The 8,172-nt window shown below is 43.9% G+C and overlaps 1 long non-coding RNA gene across 1 annotated transcript; it reads right to left on the reverse strand.

Moving 5' to 3' along the window:
* Positions 1–645: 645 nt before the first annotated feature.
* Positions 646–5,381, reverse strand: LOC147372379 (uncharacterized). The gene is made up of 3 exons (XR_015164035.1): positions 5,004–5,381; positions 4,178–4,259; positions 646–2,303 (listed from the first exon to the last, which is right to left on the reverse strand). It is a non-coding gene; the product is annotated as an uncharacterized LOC147372379 (long non-coding RNA).
* Between the last annotated feature and the right edge of the window lie 2,791 nt (positions 5,382–8,172).

Genomic DNA, 8,172 nt, shown 5'->3' on the forward strand with positions numbered 1-8,172 from the left:
AAAGATAAAAACTATATGATAATCTTAACAGATGCAGAAATGCTTTGGACAAAATTTGACACCCATTTATGATAAAAAATAAATCCCAGAAAACAGGTATAGAAGGAACCTACCTCAACATAATAAAGGCCATATACAACAAACCTATACCACACACAAACAACATGCATGAATCCCACAATGTTGAACAAAAGATACCAGAGAACGGGTTTCCTCACAAAAACTGGAAGTCCAAGGTGGTTGATAGGTAGCTCCATCATGGCAAAATAAGTTTCCTATGTCATGCCATTTATACAAAGTGCAAAAACTGGCAAACAACCTAAACAGTAGAAGTCAGGGTAGAAACTACCCTTGGAAAGTTAGTACCTTGAAGGGAGCAGGAAGAAGGCTTGAGAGGCATCTATACAGTTATGACACGTGACTGTGTATATATCTCAATATTTTAAAATACAGACTCGAGAGTCATACAAGTTGGATTTGAACCCCTGATACATCAGTTTCTTGCAGTGTGATTTTGGGCAAGTGACTTCACCTCATTTTTTCATCTATTATACGGTGATAATATGCAATAGAAGATTTTGAGCAAGAAATGAGGCAATACAAAGTGCTTAACACAATATCAATGACATAGTAAATAATCGATAAACAGTACCTATTATTTTATTATTACTACTGATAACAACAACAACAGTGCCTTCTCAGGCATTGAGGGTACAGGCTCTGAAAAGCCTCAGGAATAAAGTTAGCAATTTTAGGGTCAGTGGGGACAGGAGGCCTCAATGCAATAAGCTAAATAGACAAGGAAAAAAATGGCAGGCTCCACAGGCAACCCAGACCAGAGCTTCTCAAACTTTACTGGACATAAAAATGTACCAGGACCTGACTAAAATTCAGATTCTGCATTTTTAACAAAGTCCAAGGTGAAGTTGATGCTTTGAATAGCAAAGACCACACTTTGAATAGCAAGGCTCTTTAACTTCTATGCAGAGTATATCATGAGAAATGCTGGGCTGGAAGAAACACAAGCTGGAATCAAGATTGCCGGGAGAAATATCAATAACCTCAGATATGCAGATGACACCACCCTTATGGCAGAAAGTGAAGATGAGCTAAAGAGCCACTTGATGAAAGTGAGAGAGGAGAGTGAAAAGGTTGGCTTAAAGCTCAACATTCAGAAAACGAAGATCATAGCATCTGGTCCCATCACTTCATGGGAAGTACATGGGGAAACAGTGGAAGCAGTGTCAGACTTTATTTTTTTGGGCTCCAAAATCACTGCAGATGGTGATTGCGGCCATGAAATTAAAAGACGCTTACTCCTTGGAAGGAAAGTTATGACCAACCTAGATAACATATTAAAAAGCAGAGACATTACTTTGCCAACAAAGGTCCATCTAGTCAAGGCTATGGTTTTTCCATGTATGTGGTCATGTGGTCATGTATGGATGTAAAAGTTGGACTGTGAAGAAAGCTGAGTGCCGAAGAATTGATGCTTTTGAACTGTGATGTTGGAGAAGACCCTTGAGAGTCCCTTGGACTGCAAGGAAATCCAACCAGTCCATTCTAAAGGAGATCAGTCCTGGGTGTTCACTGGAAGGACTGATGCTAAAGCTGAAACTCCAATACTTTGGCCACCTCATGGGAAGAGTTGACTCATTGGAAAAGACTCTGATGCTGGGAGGGATTGGGGGCAGGAGGAGAAGGGGACAGCAGAGGATGAGATTGCTGGATGGCATCACCAACTCAATGGACATGAATTTGAGTAAACTCCAGGAGTTAGTGATGGACAGGGAGGCCTGGCGTGCTGCGATTCATGGGGTCGCAGAGTTGGACACGACTGAGCGACTGAATTGAAATGAACTGAGGTCTTGACGAGCACCCCACTCCAGTACTCTTGCTTGGAAAATCCCATGGATGGAGGAGTCTGGTAGGCTGCAGTCCATGGGGTCATGAAGAGTCGGACATGACTGAGCAACTTCACTTTCCCTTTTCCCTTTCATGCACTGGAGAAGGAAATGGCAACCCACTCCAGTGTTCTTGCCTGGAGAATCCCAGGGATGGGGGAGCCTGGTGGGCTGCCATCTATGGGGTCGCACAGAGTTGGACACGACTGAAGCAACTTAGCAGCAGCAGGTCTTGAACACATGAGTCAGAGGAATCTGGAGTGAGAGGAGGGATCTGTTTCTTCCCTCTCATGGTGGAGACAGATCTAGAGATATAACGTGTGTAGCTCCCATAATGAATCTTGTCTCCCATTACATGCATGATGATTCTGCTCTCTGATTCAACCATGACTGCTATACCTGTTATGAGGAAGAGATTTCTTTTTAAATTGAAAATATGAGACAGGCAAATTGTATAAGAAAAAGAAAGGCAATTAAAAACCCCAGGAGATAAAAAGCAGTGTCCAAAAGGAAATGTAATAAAAGGAAACAACTTGACTATGTGACGAAAAATAGTTATTGATTTATTGATTTATTTAGAATCAATGAATAGACAAAGTATGGAAGGGTTAAGTATCACTGCCCAACCCAACAGAATTTAAAAGTATGAATCTTGACAACACAAAAATAAAAGTTTGTAAAGTGAAACTGAGGAGAAAAGAGCTGAAAGGAAGGCAGGGGCACTTAAAAACTCATTACAGGAAATGATGCGCCAAAACAATAATGCTACAACTCTCTTACAGTTTATAGGAAGGGGACAGACCTTTGCCTTGTTTTCCTATTTATTCCCAATGTCTGGAATACTGTCTGGTACAGAGGTGTTCGACAATACTGGTCAAACAAAAGGCAAATGTTAAAGTCCAAAGGCACCTCAGAGATCATCTCAGTCCACTCCCCTTACTTTACAGATGAGGAACTCAAGGTGCAGAAATGTATAGGTGAGACAAAAGTCTCACCACTCTTTTGTGGCCAAGCCAGGATTTAAATATAGATTCTCTGGCTCCCAAGTCTTATGCCCTCTCCTCCATGCTGCCTTCTTTGAGTCTACTCATGGGTGGAAGAGTCACACTGAGGCTTGGCAGAAGACCCTTCCAGTCTCAAGAGTGCATCTAAGTGCTGACACTCTGGTGTCCTTGTGGAGTTTGCAGAGCAGAACGGCCACTGTGGTTGAACTTCACCAGTAGCTAAGACCAGTGATGGGAATGGAACATCAGCAGGTAGACCAATGTGCCATTCACCCACCGACCAAAGATAATCACATGCGTACATGTTCAGTTATGTCCAACTCTTTGACTCCATGGACTGTAGCCCACCAGGCTCCTCTGTCCATGGAGTTGTCCAGGCAAGAATACTAGACAGGGTTGCCATTTCCTCCCCCCAGGAATATTCCTGACCCAGAGATCAAACCCAACCCTCCTGCATCTCCTGCACAGGTGGATTCTTTACCACTGTACCACCTGGGAAGCTCAACAGAAAATAGATTTTTAGGGTTCTTTTTTTAAATATATATTCACAATTGTGATCATATCATACAGAATTTTATAAACTGTTTCATTTGTTACTGTAACACATTTCTCCCTATGAAATTATATACTGAAACATTTTAGTTTTGTTTGTTTTTGACCAAGCAGCTTGCAGGATCTTAGTTCCCCGACCTCAGCAATGAAAGCATGTAGTCCTAACCACTGGATCACCAGGGAATTCCCAGAAACACTTGGGTTTTTTTGGAACCTGAATAGTATTGCTTCATGTGGCCATACTGTCCTTAGCTTAAGCAACTTCCCTACTGTTGGCAGATTAGGTTGCTTATTATTTAAGGTTTTATTATTTGGGGTTTTATCATAATGGCATCAGTCAATAGCTCTGTAAGACTTTTTTTTTTTCTTTTTTTTTTTGTAAGTTAAGACTTTTAATTTCATTACTTGCTTAGTGGAGACTCCAAGACATAGAATAACGGAATAACAAGGAATAAACATTTATAAGGGGCTTAACTGGCGGCACAGTGGTAGAGAGTCTGCTTGCCAATGCAGGAGATGCGGGGTTCAATCCCTGGGTCAGGAAGATCCCCTGGAGGAGGAAATGGCTACCCACTCCAGTATTCTTGCCTGGAAAACCCCATGGACAGAGGAGCCTGGCGGGCTACAGTCCATAGGGTCACAAAGAGATGGACACAACTGAGCACGCATGCAACAAAATACCACTGACTAGGTGACTTATAAACAACAGAAATTTACCTCTCACAGTTCTGGAGGCTGGAAGTCAAGATCAGGGTGCCAGCATGGGTGGGTGAGGGTTGCAGACTTCTTATGTCTTCACCTAGAGGAAGAGGCAAGGGAGCTCACGCAGGCCTTTTCTATAAGGGCACTAATTATATTTGTGAGAGTTCCACCTTTATGACCTAATCACCCCCAAAGGTCCCACCACCTAATGCCATCACCATCAAATTGCATGAGGATTTCAATATATGAATTTCTGAGTGGATTCAAACATTCAGACCACAGCAGAGGGGACACAGACTGGAGCGGCATAAATAAATACATATTCTAAGTAGCTGCCAAGCTTCCATCTTTCTAGACTTCCTAAAGCCAGCTTACACAAAGTTTTAGAGTCAAGCTTCATTTCTGACCCAAGATTCCATGGCACAGCTTGACCACCCACTTTGTCCAGGACACCCAGTTTGTAAGTGGCAGTGCCAGGATTCAGGTTTAGAACTAACCAAGAAGCTTCCAGAGGGAAGTTTATCCTTACCCCTAGGAGACTCACAGAGTCCCCTGCATTTTCCTTTCACAACTCTCCTCACAATTTGTAATTACATAATTATACATTTGTGAGGATGTGTTTACTGACCGTGTCTCCCCAACTGGACTGTCAGCATTCTGCTTACCACTGTATTTTCAGGGCCAGGCACTCAGGAAAGGTTCAGCAAATGCTTGCTCTTGGGTTTCCTGGGGCCACGACACCCCAAACCCAGGCCCGGTCCCTCCACGTGACCCCCTCCACCCTCGCAGGACCCAGCCCTTCCCCCACATGCCCCAAGCAGCAAGCCAGATGTCACCTCACCTCAGCGCAGCTCAGCCTCGCTACCCTAGGCCTGCCTGTTGTCCCTGCCCCCTCTGCCACTGCCCACTGCTCTCTGGGAAGAGCTGGAGGTCCAGAGTGTCTGGTATCTCATCACTCCTCGAAACCTCTGACCCCAGGCAGTTCCCCTGGGTTCAACCTGCAAGGCTGCAGGAGAAACCCAATTCTAGCCACTGAAAGACGACAGCCGCCAAAGCGGCAACCATGTTAAAGGGCCGCAGCTGGGGCAGGAAGGAGGCCTTGGGAGTTGCTGAGGGAGGGAAGGAGAGCGCCGACGATTGAGCTTAAAGGCTTTCTTAACTACCGGAATCTCAGGGCTTTCCACAAATAGGCTAATTTTGGTGGGCTGAGGAGAGCTTCTCAGGAGAGCCTAGCCCTGGCTGGGGCTAGGTGGGGCGGGGCCTGAGAGGGAGGGCGGAGCCCTGGGCAAGCAGTTTGGATCTGGAGGAGAGAAGCCTAATGGTAGGAGAGTAGATGGTAGGGGACGGTGCCTTGGCCAGGGGGCAGAACCTCAGTTCAGTTCAGTTGCTCAGTCCTGTCTGACTCTTTGTGACCCCATGAACTGCAGCATGCCAGGCCTCCCTGTCCATCACCAACTCCCAGAGCTTGCTCAGACTCATGGCCATTGAGTTGGTGATGCCACCCAACCATCTCACCCTCTGTCGTCCCCTTCTCCTGCCTTCAATCTTTCCCAGCATCAGGTTTTTTCTAAGGAGTTAGTTCTTCCCATAAGGTGGCCACAGTATTGGAGCTTCAGCTTCAGCATCAGTCCTTCCAATGAATCAGTTCAGTTCAGTTCAGTTGCTCAGTCGTGTCCGACTCTTTGTGACTCTATGAATTAAAGCACGCGAGGCCTCCCTGTCCATCATCAAGTCCCGGAGTTCACCCAAACTCTTGTCCATCGAGTCGGTGATGCCATCCAGCCATCCCATCCTCTGTCGTCCCCTTCTCCTCCTGCCCCCAATCCCTCCCAGCATCAGAGTCTTTTCCAATGAGTCAACTCTGCAGGAGGTGGCCAAAGAACTGGAGTTTCAGCTTTAGCATCATTCCTTCCAAAGAACACCCAGGGCTGATCTCCTTTAGAATGGACTGGCTGGATCTCCTTGCAGTCCAAGGGACTCTCAAGAGTCTTCTCCAATACCACAGTTCAAAAGCATCAATTCTTCTGCGCTCAGCTTTCTTTATAGTCCAACTCTCACATCCATACATGACTACTGGAAAAACCATAGCTTGTATTAGACGGACCTTTGTTGGCAAAGTAATGTCTCTGCTTTTTAATATGCTGTCTAGGTTGGCCATAGCTTTTCTTCCAAGGAGTAAGCGTCTTTTAATTTTATAGCTGTAGTCACCATCTGCAGTGATTTTGAAACTCTAAAATAATAAAGTCTCTCACTATTTCCACTGTTTCCCATCTATCTGCCATGAAGTGATGGGATTGGATGCTGTGATCTTAGTTTTCTGAATGTTGAGCTTTAAGCCAATTTTTTCACTCTCCTCTTTCACTTTCATCAAGAGGCTCTTTAGTTCTTCACTTTCTGCCATAAGGGTGGTGTCATCTGCATATCTGAGGTTATTGATATTTCTCCCGGCAATCTTGATTCCAGCTTGTGCTTCTTCCAGCCCAGCGTTTCTCATGATGTACTCTGCATATAAGTTAAATAAGCAGGGTGACAATATACAGCCTTGACGTACTCCTCCTCCTATTTGGAACCAGTCTGTTGTTCCATGTCCAGTTCTAACTGTAGCTTCCTGACCTGCATATAGGTTTTTCAAGAGGCAGGTCAGGCAGTCTGGTATTCCCATCTCTTGAAGAATTTTCTGCAGTTTATTGTGATCCACACAGTCAAAGGCTTTGGCATAGTCAATAAAGCAGAAATAGATGTTTTTCTGGAGCTCTCTTGCCTTTTCGATGATCCAGCAGACATTGGCAATTTGATCTCTGGTTCCTCTGCCTTCTAAATCCAGCTTGAACGTCTGGAAGTTCTCGGTTCACGAACTGTTGAAGTCTGGCTTGGAGAATTTTAAGCATTACTTTGCTAGTGTGTGAGATGAGTGGAATTGTGCAGTAATTTGAGCATTCTTTGCAATTGCCTTTCTTTGGGATTGGAATGAAACAGACCTTTTCCAGTCCTGCAGCCACTGCTGAGTTCTCCAAATTTGCTGGCATATTGAGTGCAGCACTTTCACAGCATCATCTTTTAGTATTGAAATAGCTCAGCTAGAATTTCATCACCTCCACTAGCTTTTGTGTAGTGATGCTTCCTAAGACCCACTTAACTTCACACTCCAGGAGGTCTGACTCTAGGTGAGTGATCACACCATTGTGGTTATCTGGGTCATTAAGATATTTTTTGTATAGTTCTTCTGTGTATTCTTGCCACCTCTTCTTAATATCTTCTGCTTCTGTTAGGTCCATACCATTTCTGTCCTTTATTGTGCCCATCTTTGCATGAAATGTTCCCTTGGTATCTCTAATTTTCTTGAAGAGATCTCTAGTCTTTCCCATTCTATTGTTTTCCTCTGTTTCTTCTCATTGAGCACTTAGGAAGGCTTTCTTATCTCTCCTTGCTATTCTTTGGAACTCTGCAATCAGATGAGTATATCTTTCCTTTTCTCCTTTGCCGTTTGCTTCTCTTCTTTTTTCAGCTATTTGCAAGGCCTTCTCAGACAACCAATTCTGCCTTTTTGCATTTCTTTTTCTTGGGAATGGTTTGGATCACCACTTCCTCTACAGTATTACAAACCTCCATCCATAGTTTTTCAGGCACTCTATCAGATATACGCCCTTGAATCTATTTGTCACTTCCCCTGTATAATCACAAGGGATTTAATTTAGGTCTTACCTGAATGGCCTAGTGTTTTTCCCTACTTTCTTCAATTTAAGTCTGAATTTTGCAATAAGTAGTTCCTGATCTGAGCCACAGTCAGCTGTAGCTTAGATCCAATTGTAAATCACCCCATTTCCACCCTCTATGGAACATAATCACTTTTGCCATAATCATTTCCATGTTTTTCTTTATAATTTTATAATCACAGTGTGCATCCCTAAACACATGCTTATTTTTGAACTTCATGTAAATGGAAGCCTACAATAGGAAATATTTGGGGTCTGGCTTCTTTCCTTTAACACTGTATTTGTAAGACTGATCTG

Source organism: Bos grunniens, chromosome 5 (genome assembly GCF_055505025.1).
Source record: "Bos grunniens cultivar Pamir isolate PY7600 chromosome 5, Bosgru_T2T1.0, whole genome shotgun sequence".
Lineage (NCBI taxonomy): Eukaryota > Metazoa > Chordata > Mammalia > Artiodactyla > Bovidae > Bos > Bos grunniens.